The sequence below is a fragment of the Acomys minous genome (genome assembly GCF_964271855.1).
Source record: "Acomys minous genome assembly, chromosome: 8".
NCBI classification, from domain to species: domain Eukaryota; kingdom Metazoa; phylum Chordata; class Mammalia; order Rodentia; family Muridae; genus Acomys; species Acomys minous.
In genome coordinates, this window is record NC_140489.1 from 68,855,019 (window position 1) to 68,867,451 (window position 12,433).

The window sequence follows — 12,433 nt, forward strand, 5'->3', positions numbered from 1 at the left end:
CAGGAGATTGGGATAGATGTGAGGACATCCTACTGGGACTCTAGGTCAGAGAAATACAGGAGATAGGAAAATAGAAGGATCCAGATGATCTTCGAAACTTACAAGAAGAACATTGTAATGGATGGCTCAGGGCCCAGGAGGTGTCGGCTCAAACTATTGCACTAACCAAGAACCATTCAAGTAGTAAACATTGAACCCCTACTCTGATCTAGCCAATGGACAGGACATCCTCCATGTGGAGAGCAGGGACTGACTCTGATATGAACTCTGGTACCCCATATTTGATGACCTCCCCTTGTTGGGGAGTCCTGATGGCACTCAAAGAAAGAATAGGCAGGCTACAAAGATGAGACTTGATAGCCTGTGACCATAAAGTAGGGGAGGAGATCCCCCTCGGTCGTGGGCCTAGGGGAGGGGAATAAGGTGGGGGTGGGAGGGAGGGAGGAACAGGAGGATACCAGTGGTGGGATAACAATTGAGTTGTGATCCAAATAAATTAATTTTTAAAAAAGAAAAAATTAAAAAAAGAAAAAAGAAAAAAGAAATAAAGTGAGCAATCAATGGACTCACAGTTATCTGCTGTGAAGCTAGTACCGGCTGATCCTAGGGCCTCTCACTTGCACTGGCCTTTCTGCATATTAGAATCTATGTAGTACATCGAAGCCATGTAAGCGTCTATGATTTAAAAAAGACTTCTGACTAAAGCAGCAAGGCTCCCTTACAAACTGTGTTATATCATTCCTGACTGTAAATAAGTATTTGTGTTTATGAACTTTGTAATTGAATGTTCTAGTAAGAATTACTTCTCCCAGATTGAAGAAGTATGGGCCCCAGAAAACCTAAATCTGTTCCTGAGGAGTCGAACACTAGTACTGAAGAAACAAGAAAAGAATTACTGTACTAAATCTGAAAGTAGTGGCACCTGCTTATAATCCCAGCATGCTCAGCTGGCATCCTGGTCTTCTGGATCTTACAATCATTCCTCCTCCTCTTCCAGGATGATCTCTGCATCTCAGGTGCTGAGGTTCTGCAGTAAATGTACTAATAGGGAAGGATCCTGCAGTAACTTAGTCTCTGTGTTTTGGCCAAATGTGAGTCTCTGTATTAGCCTTCATCTTCTGTAAAAAGATGCTCCTTTAGTGAGGAATGAGAGCTACATTTACCTTTGGGTCCAGCATAAGTATTTAGAATCCTCTTAGAAGTTATATTGGGCCTTTCCAGACTCCTTTCGCTATATGGGGAAGAGCCTCCTCATTGCCAGCGCCACCTAAAGAGCTCCCGGAGCCGCCTCCCCTCCCCCTCCCCCCCACGCGCCTCGCCCAGTGATGGAAGACGACCAGGAGCAGGAGAGAAAAATATCAGGATTGAAGACCTCAATGGCTGAAGGCGAGAGGAAGACTGCCCTGGAAATGGTCCAGGCGGCTGGGACATATAGACAGTGTGTGACATTTGTACTGCACGAGGAGGACCATACCCTAGGAAACTCTCTGCGGTACATAATCATGAAGAACCCGGAAGTGGAGTTTTTGTGGTTACACTACAGCCCATCCTTCAGAGAGCAAAATTAATTTGTGAATTCAGACTCGGGGTGCACTTCCAGCCGTTGAGCCGTTTCAGAAAGGCCTGAATGAGCTGTTGAATATCTGCCAGCATGTGCTTGTCAAGTTTGAGGCCAGCATAAAGGACTATAAAGACCAAAAGGCAAGCAGCAACGAACCCACACTCTAGCCCCTCGTGAAGGTACATGCAGGACCACCCTCTCCATGGTGCAGAGCCCAGACCTAGAGTTTGTGATTGCAGCATGTTCTGTCCTGTAGAAACGTGTGATTCTAGCTGTTGACCCATCTCAGCTACTGGAATCTCTGCAAGTATATTTGACTAATAAATTCTCTCTTGGTTAAGAAGAAGAAGAAGAAGAAGAAGAAGAAGAAGAAGAAGAAGAAGAAGAAGAAGAAGAAGAAGAAGAAGAAGAAGAAGAAGAAGAAGAAGAAGAAGAAGAAGAAGAAGTTATATTGGTTTAGGAAAGTGACCAGATTGGGTTCTCCAGCCATATGCAGTTGGCTAGGTTTACAGTGCCAGGCATGAGTTCATTACCCAAAGTAAGTGCCACTATTGCATGTGGAGAGCTGCGAGGTGCCGCGCCTTAACAAGGCTCAGGTTTCCGCCATCCCGACGAGCGCTCTCTAAGATAAACAAGTCCTTATATGGCAAAAGGCTGTGCAAGGGTAACTGGTGATCTGATGACGAGCAGTCCTACTCTGACCTATGAGGAGGTGGCACCTGGCATGAGCTGATTGGCCCTTGAGTTGTACTTAAGCTTGGCCCTTCTCCTCTTCGGGGCCATTCCCACTGAGCTTAATCCTGAGTAAAGATCTCAAGAAGAAGTCTGGTTGTTGGTGTCTTATTTCCGCTGGACAGTGCAGCGCCGACAATTGCACCACTGTGGCTACCTTGCTGGGCTGGTCACTATTGTGGTTCTGACGCTTTGCACCTGGGTATTACTGTGGATTACTCTCCTCCCTTAGAAGTTTCCGTAGTACCGTCTGCTACTATGAGAAATGCTTTCTGAGGGGAAAGCCATATTAGTATCAGGTTGATTTTTCTAAGTCTTGTGTCTCCTCAAAGATGATTAACTGCTAAGGCCAAAGTTATCAGACTAAACAACAGAGTCTCACCTGTAGAGTAGGGATATGTATATTACCTATTATGGTGGTACACACATTTAATCCCTGTACTTTGGAGACAGAGGCAGGCAGATCTCCATGTGTTTGAGGCCAGGCTGGGCTACATAATGAATTCTAGGCCAGGTAAGGCTACAAGACCCCCATCTCAAAAAACAAGCAGAAATAAAAAAGAAAGTAAGAAAATAAAGAATAATGGATGTTACCTATCTCCTGACACTGATGCATCTGCAGAACAGAAGTCAATGTCAGATATAAAGCATAGCCTTGCTTCAATCAATATCATATCAGCATTCAATACTGATAACCATTACAGCTGTCTTGAATATGACCCTACTTTGACTAGTCAGGGAAAGGAGCAATTAAAAGCCTCCTGATGTAAGAGTTGTGATTTAGTAAGGAAAGAGCAGTTGGGTTTGCTTTTAAAAGCATATCACAGGGGCTGGAGAAATAGCTCACAGTCTGTAAGGCACTTGTCCATAATAAGCACAGACTTGAGTTCAATTCCCAGACCAAGGACGCACGGTGGACATGACAGATATTATGTCATCTCAGCACTGAAGAGGTGGGAACAGGTAGCTCTCTGGTGATCCCCCATTGGCCAGTACCCTAGCTGAATCATCAAACCTCAGAGCACCGAAGAGACCATGCCTCAAACGGACAAAGAAGACAGTTACTGAGGACCAATACCTGAGATGGTCCTCCGGCCTCCATGTACACAGGCATCTGTACACAGGTACATCCATGTAAGTATGTACACAGGTACACAGAGAGAAAGAAAGATCACCAAGACAATGTAAAAATTTATTTCATGATGTGTTTTGTTACTAGTTTAATTTATTTTAATGAAAAATTTCTTCGCAAATTTTGTCTACTCTTTTGGCCTGTAATTGTTTGTTTTTCCTTTATAGTAATCGTTTAGGTATTCCTTAGGGTAAGACTGGTAAAACTATATTTTATTTTCTTGTTAATTTTGTACTCTGATATTTTCCTGCCTCATAATCTTATGCTGTGGGGAAACATTTAGAAATTGCTGGATCATAGTAAGAAATATATAGCCATCCACACATTGCACTTAATTCCTGCAGGATGGAATTAAAGATAGCTGTTCACAGACAGTGTCTCCAGGCCTTGGACCATCCCTCAGACAGGAGCGCCCAGGAGGACTTGGTAGCTTCCATCTCTGAGACAGTTGCCAGGGCCTTTGGAAGTGATCCTACCCATGTGTGAATAGTTGGATTCTAATTCTGAATGACCAGGAAAGGTCAATTTAAGTCTTACAATGAAGCTCTTGAAAGAGAGAGTGAAAATGAGAGAGGGAGAGGGAGAGGGAGAGAGAGAGAGAGAGAGAGAGAGAGAGAGAGAGAGAGAGAGAGCGTGCTAAGCTATCAAAAGTCTACAAGTGAGAAGCTAGAGGAATTTACTTATTCCATCTAGATCCTTTTTGTTGTCATTAGTTTTTTTTTTTTTTTTAATGGAGAACTTTTTCCTTTCCTTGGAGAAGAAAATAAGCCAGTATTATTAATCTCATTACGGAAAACTTCCACTAACTAAGGTCATGTTCAATGCGCACACAGAAAATGCTTTGAACACTATGCTTCTGCTCAGAGAAGAGTATTTATCATTTCAGAGTGGGGGAAAGCAGCTGGTCATAATTTTTCTGTCAGCGTAGCCTAACATTCACAGTTACAGCATTGCTTTGCTTCTGTTTGATCCTTCTCTGACCTCACAATAGCCTCTCAGTGCAGAACTCATATGGCCAGGGGTGAGTCATAAATTCTCAGGAGACTACAAAGGTGAAAATGACTGCAAGTCTAACATCATTGCAGCTTTCTTACAGGAGAGCTCTGGAATGCCTTTCTAAGTCATTATCTATAAGCGGCAGCAAGAAGCCTAAGTCTTTCCAGCCATTTGTTTTAAGACAAGAAGCTTCTGCCTCAGCTCCCACTTCACACAAAATACCACACACTAAAAAAAAAAATCCTAAATTGATTGGCCAGGCCTGCATTTGGCATTATATCTGACCTCAGATAGACACAGAAACATAATAGAAGTAAAAACTTAGGACATCTGCACGAACGTGAGCACCAAGCCCTGGAGTCCTCACATCACCTGGGCCCCCCAGGGATCCAGGCGACAATGGCTGTCCCTGCAGAGATACTCTCACCTTTGAAGGAGAAATTGCTGTACAAGAATTCCTTTGGTAAACTTCACTCTGCTATGGAGAAAATCTAATTAGACGATTACCTGATTGTATGCATTGATCGCTACCCTAATAGGTATTGATTATCTGACATGCCATGGCTTTCTTTTAGGTACATTGCAGACAGAAGCCAACAGACCTTTTTCTAACACCAGGATAGCAGCTTAATATATTACTTTACAGCTGGCCAAGGCAGCCTGATTAATATAGTTGAGCCAGCTTCAACCCCTGCTTGGAAAGGCAGAGAAAGCCCTAGCGATACTTTACAAATGGCCCTGAGTCAGGGACATGAGGAAAAGGGTGCTTTAGAAAATAGCAGGCCAGGAGAAACAAAGTATACTTCTCTACTCGTTAAAGTTTTCCACTGGACCTGAGAGAATGTGACATGAAAACAGATGACATTTATCTAATACGAATTTTATATGACATAGGACCCTTCACAAGGAAATGAAAGCCTAAAGTAGTGATAAAGTGAAATGCCTTTATACTAGTTTGCACAGAAAGTAGAGATTTAATAGACATCTGAACTAAGTGAAGTTAAGGGAGGTATGGATTGTTAATTTATTTTTTATTTATATTTGTGCACTTGTGTGTATGTGTGTGTGTGTATACATATTTTTTCCAGAGATGTTCATTTTAGTTTCTGAGCAGTCTCTCGTTGGCCTGGAGGTCATCAGTTCAGCTTGGTCGTGTTGTCAGCAAGCACGCTTCTGCCACCACACCTGGCCTTTCACATGCGTGCTGGAGACCAAACTTAAGTCCATGTGCTTAAGCAGCAAGGAAGTTACTCTTGCTCCTGGAGTAAAGTTTCTCTTGTGCTTGATTATTTGTATATCAGAGAAAATGATCTCTCTCTCTCTCTCTCTCTCTCTCTCTCTCTCTCTCTCTCTCTCTCTCTCTCTCTCTCTCAGAACTTTTGATTGCCTATAGATGTTCATCAAGGGACAGGGAACCTTATGAAACTGCCCCCATATTGTTGGGATTTTATGAGTTCTTTTTTTTACAATATTTTTACTAAATATTTTTACATACTCATTTATATTATTACATATATATATACATATATAAATTACCTACAGCAAGAAGAACCACAAAACAATCAGGAAATATATATATATGCATATGTATATATATGCATATGTATGTATGTTACATTCATAGTATAAGCTTAGTTGTTTAGAGGTTAAGATATTTTTCATAGGTTATTTCAACAAAATCTCATTGAAAAAAACTTCTCCCCATCTCAACTACATCTTGATAATAAGAATGCCATTTTTTTTCTAATACAAGAAGGCCATCTCTTCTTCTGTGTGGTGGTCTCTTCTCCTTTTCTTGGGAAGAAAAACAAAAAGACTTATACCTGATGGATTTTTTTAAAAGTTCCTTCTATTTAAAATTAGCCTAATGCTATAGTTGCAGATTTGGGGGCGTCCTCTTCTTCTGCCCTTCAGGAGAATCAGATAGAGCTCAGTGCAGCTGCATGCTTGTACATGTTCCTAGGTACAATGAGCACACATGCCCGCGTGTGCCCTTGTGACCTGCCGATGACTGGCTTTGAAGATGACATCATTTTTTTTTCTTCTTTCATCACTAGAACTGGGTTAATTTGCCCCTAGAAAGGGCTCTACTGGCTTCTGGTGATTCAAGCCTTGCTTCTAGGCAAGAAGGAACTCATTCCACAACATGGGAGGAAAAGGTCCTGCCTGTGACTGACAGATTCAGATCTGGTCTATCTCCTCCCTTGGTCACCAATAGCCAGAAGCCAGGCCCATTGCTCCATTTGCGGAACAAGCATTCTAGGCTGATCTCACCATGTGCAATAGTAGTAGAGAACAAATATTATGACATGACAAATAATTCACACTCCTTTATTATGGGAAGCAAACATACACATTAGCCAGAAACTATAGACTATTTGCACAAGGAGGCAGAAAAAGGAGGCAATTGGTCAATTGCTGTAACGATCACTTGTACCTCCCTCAGAGAACAGTGCACACTATTTCTAACACTTATTTTACTCATCAGAATGTTCTACATTAAAGGAAAAATTTACCTGTGTGAATGATCTAGTACGTCTCTTAATCTCTTTCACTTATGTGTCGATAACCTCAGTGAAGACATGTTTCTGCATTAAGATATGATACAATTTGCAAAAAAAAATCACAACTTTCCTTTGGCATTAATTTCTAAGTAAAACCAAAAGCTATGATCTGTTCACCCAAATAGAACCTCAAAAGGCCATAAGACCTATCTGGGCTCTACCTAAGTAGCTAAGATTCAGAGTCTTTCAGAAAGTATCTCTCTGCATGTCCCGTGTCTCTGTAGTGCCAGGCAATCCAGGAAGCTGTCATATTCAACATTAAGTCTCATAACTTTGGAATTCAAATATCTTATAATTTATAGCATAACACTTAGCATATACCTCCCCACTAGTCACAATCTCCATCTTTGGCCTTGGGCCAGCCTGGTCTACAAAGAGTTCATGACAGCCAGGGCTACAGAGAAACTCTATCTCAAAAAACAAACAAAACAAAGCAAAGCAAAACAAAAGACTCCTTATCCAGGCAGATTTACTTAAGGGCTGCCCTTTTAGCCACTCATCTCAGACCCCCACCATCAACTCTCGTCTGTCACTCCTAGGTGGACCAGTAAAACCTATGTTACATAAGAAACCAGCATAGAAGAGAAAACACTAGCATCCTGGCATATAGTACGTACTTCTTCTTTGTAACGTTTGTTTTTATATAATTTGATGAAGTATGAACTACAGCAAAAACTCAGAATTATATTTATGTTTATAATTCCAGACCAGCAAATAATAGTTTGTTTTAGAGATTGAAATAGAAGCATGGCATAGAAAATATGCAATTAAGTCAAGGACTGTGTTCAAAGTTGTACTTGCTGTTACAAAAAAAAGTCAAAGCGCTATGACTATATATTATGTATCAGGTGGTTGTGGTGGGAAAATGTCATCAAAGATCTTTACAGGCCATCAATTAAGTGTGCACATGTCAATATGTATGTATATATTGCATCATTATTATTATTTCACTCAGGTTTACTGAGGTCTCAAGGCACTGATGTCCAAATGCAATAAACAAGGGAAGTAAATTGAGGGGAAGGGAGGGAGACAGGGAGAGAGAGAGAGAGAGAGAGAGAGAGAGAGAGAGAGAGAGAGAGGGAGAGAGAGAGAATATATATACATTATTATGAAGCTGTCAGAGCCTTACTCTCAAAAATCTTTGTGTTTCTCCTACTGGTTTGTAAAGTTATATTCTCTCTTACAAAGTGATAGTTGAGTAGAGAGCAGTTTTGTTTTTATTGTTCTCTTTCTTCTTTTTTTTTTTTTAAGACCTTACAGGCTTATTCCAAAGTCCTCTTTATGCCTTGTATGTGCCACTATGCCTGAAATGGATTGCTTTTAATTGGGGGAAAAAAATGTTGAAAAGCTAATTATCTCCAAGTTAGGGAATGATGTGAATATTTTATTCAACCTTAAAATTCATGCTTCAGCTCCCTATACTTACATACCCAATGGGCAGCATGTTCTTCATGTGGGGCCCCTAGTAAGGGGAGGATGGGGCTCTTATTGACAAGGAATTTCCTGCATGCTTTTTGATCACTTCCCCTGAAAGGGCTCCCGTATCAGGCCACCACCACTATGGTAGAGGATGCTCTTACTCCTGATGTGACTTGATGTCTTGACATACTGGGATGGGTAAGGGGGCAGGGATCCCCTTTTCTGAGGGAAAGGGGAAGATACAGGGAAGAAGGGGGTATGGTGGAACTGGGAGGAGAGGAGGGAGGGGGCTATGATTGGGATGTAGAATGAATAAGTAAATAAGTAGATGATAGATAGATATGTAGATAAATAGATACGTAGATACGTAGATTCATACCTCAGTGGTTTACTGCCTAGACGAGTGTTTCACGTTGAGCTGATAATTCATAACACTTCCTGTTGTACCTCCTATTCTCACATAGACTTGGGGGTTTCCACACCAAAGTCTTTTCCTCTACGCTCTTTTTTCCTTAGCATCAGAATCTTTTATTGTCTCCAACTGTCCCTTTCAGCCAACCCCAAAATAGAGCCTGGGAGGAAGAAAATAGAATGTTGGAGGAGAAAAATATAACTTAGAATAAAACCACATATATAACAGACTGTTATTATTTAAGGAAGGGAATAAAATTTCTTCTAGGTTTTATAAGTAAATTAATCTTTGTAAAAGAACTTTCATCACTTGTTGCAATTATTGCTTACTGACTCCATGTGCTATCCTAGGCCTAGACCTGGAAGCTTCAATCCTCCATTAAATCTGACCAAGGCCTAGAATATTTTTAGTCTCTGAAACTTACTGCTTAACACACTCACCTTTTTAGCCAGGCACAGTGGCACATGCCTGTAATCCCAGCACTGAAGAGGCAGAGGCAGGTGGATCACTGTGAGTTTGAGGACAGCCTAGTCTACAAAGTGAGTCCAAGACAGCCAGTGCTATACAAGAAATTCTGTCTTGAAAAAACAAAAATAAATAAATAAAATAAATAATAAGCTAACCCTTTCTTGTTAATTCTAAGCTCTGGGCTAGCTGGTTCAGCTTAGCTGATCTGGCTCAAACTCCTCTCCCAGATGACTTATTCAATCCGGTTTCTCTCTCAGCCTCAAAATTGCACTGCTTGACCTCAAACTAACTCCAGCAATCTGCTCTAATCTCCTGGCTCCTTCTCATTTCTAGGTCATTTGGTTTCACTTGAGTTCTCTCTCTGTAACCCATCTCTCTAGCACCGTCCCAGGAAAATTGCCTCCTTTCTCTCTCTGCATTGCCCCTTAAGTAGCTTCCCTTTCTTCCCTCTTCTCCTGAGACTTGGGTGTATACTACTCTGTCAAATCTGTCTCTGATTTGTCACTTTTTCTGCCACTCAATTAAACATACTTTCAAACATGGGTGCTTCCTTCCACAAACTAACTTTACTTTCAATGTTTAGGATTTAAAATACTAAATACCAGGACCTAAGCTTTTCTTGAAAATTGCTCTATACCAGGCAGGCCTTGAACTCATATCTTCTTCCGTCTGTCTTCTGGATTAAAAGCGTGTTTATATTCCAACCAACCAGATGACACTGACCTAGAAGGTTTTTTGATGTGATTTCTTGCCAGAGCAGCCATGATCTGAATGAAAACTCCTCTACAAATCTTGGTAGATAAAGTTTTCATCAAGATCAATTTACTAATTACATTTTAATATAGTTTATTAATTTATTCATATTACATCTCAATTGTTATCCCATCCCTTGTATCCTCCCATTCCTCCCTCCCTCCCATTTTCTGCTTACTCCCTTCCCCTATGATTGTGACTGAGGGGGATCTCTTCCCCCTGTGTATGCTCATAGGGTATCAAGTCCCTTCTTGGTAGCCTGCTAATCTTCCTCTGAGTGCCACCAGGTCTCCCCATCCAGGGCATGTGGTCAAATATGGGGCACCAGAGTTCGTGTGAAAGTCTGACCCCACTCTCCACTCAACTGTGAAGAATTAATTACATCTAATACTCAACAAATTAAAATAACTTCTGCATGAGAATCGTACATGAGACAATGGACAGGAAGAAGATTGAGATAGACCTAGAAATAGACCCTCAAAACACTTTCAGTGTCCGTACTATGTCAGGTATTACTGTGACTACAAAGAGATCAGACAGAATTCCTGCTCTGAAGAACACAAAATAATGAAACTGTGTAAAAGTAAAATGGCACAAGGAAAACATCACATGAAACTACAGAATCAGCCCTATCCACTTGAAGAGAGTAGAAAAGCATGAGTAAAGAAGCAAAAATAAATCTGGGAGAGGAAGGATGAGCAACACTTTCCCAAGGAGGGTTAATCATTGCCTAAGACATGTGTTGGGTGCTAAGGGAAACAATGTTTGGAGTACAAACAAAATGATCCACATTCCAGAGCAGTGAACTTCAGGAAAGTTTGAGAATTCCTGGGAAGACAGCTCAAAAGCAATTATACCATGCAAAAAATATGATTTTAAAAAACAAGAGAAATTTCACAAAAGCAAGCTTACACAGTCCATCAGCACAGGCAGTGGAACTGAAGAAAACATGTTCACTCTTTACCACATTATAAAATTCTTTACATGAAAGTTTTATATAGGATGGAGACATCACTCAGTAGGTAAGACCACATACTGAACCTGGTGAGGACCTGAGTTTGGATCCCAGCACCTCTGTTGGGTTGCTCACAACTGAGCATATCTCTAGCCACAGCAGATGGGCACCTGCCTGCATGTATTCATACCCACTCGCAGACATGCTCAAGTACACATGATTAAAAATAAAACAAATCTTTTTTTTTTTTAAGCTCAGAAGTGAGTTTACTTTGAACTATGGTCTGAGAGATCTTTCATATTTTAATCCTGGTTCAGAAATCAATTTTTATTGACAATAATAATGAAGTAAGAAATAAAGCGGCGGGGGGGGGGGGCTGGAGAGATGGCTCAGAGATTAAGAGCACTGACTGTTCTTCCAGAGGTCCCGAGTTCAATTCCCAGCAACTACATGGTGGATCACAACCATCTATAACATGATCTGATGCCCTCTTCTGGCCTGCAGGTGTACATGCAGGCAGAGCACTGTATACAAAATAATAAATAAGTAAATCTTTTTTAAAAAGAAATAAAACAGGAAGAAGATACTCTGAAGCCATGAGTTTTAACACTCTAAGAACAACATAACTCAATACCAGTCTTCCTATTTATGACTCACACACATGTGCAATTAGCCAGCAGCCAACAGATTACAAGTACAAAAGAATATTTATCCTAGCTTATGAATACTAGGGAAAAAAACAAACATTATTTAACCAGATTACATTGACCTCCCTTGAGAGAGCATGCATAGAAAATGACTCTATAACACTTAATAAGCACTATGGCCATTCTTTCCATGTTAGCTAAGGCAGGAAGCTTTGTTTGGGGTCTGGCCATTCTGCAGTGAAGGCTTCTACTTAACGTGTGACAGGCTGCACTAGTGTGGAACAGTTCTTGGCATGATCTCTTCTGTAATCCTATCGGTTCCAAGTTCCCAGCAACACCCACTCCTGGTGCATAAACTTGCACCTCAACATCTCAGCCTCCAGCTATCATTAAACATGATGTGATGCACAGTAGCAGCTCAGCTATATTTTGTTTAATAAATGAAGCCCAGAATATATCAAAATAAATGAGTTTGAGCCAACAATACCTAGCAACACTATCTACCCATATGTTTGGATTACATATGTGGACGTCGCCAGCAGGCATGGATTTCAAAGGAAACTTCGTATAGATATTCTCTATTTTTTTAAGCTCATGTCTTAAAAGTTTCAACCCAGAATTTTGAAAAAGAACCTGGATGGTCAATTTGGTTTATAATATCCCCTGCTGCTACACTTAAACTTACTGAACAAGACAATCTTTCTCTGTCCTGAGGCTTCTATTTTGAGTTTCTTGGCACTTTCTTAGCATGCATTAAAACTGGGATTTTTTTTTAAAGCTTGGGTGAGATATGG

General features: G+C 40.8%; 1 pseudogene across 1 annotated transcript; it reads left to right on the forward strand.

Annotated features, from left to right (window-relative positions):
- The first annotated feature begins 1,217 nt into the window (after positions 1 to 1,217).
- Positions 1,218 to 1,910, forward strand: LOC311603365 (DNA-directed RNA polymerases I and III subunit RPAC2-like; annotated as a pseudogene). Its single transcript has one exon. The product of its transcript is annotated as a DNA-directed RNA polymerases I and III subunit RPAC2-like (transcript).
- Positions 1,911 to 12,433: the final 10,523 nt, after the last annotated feature.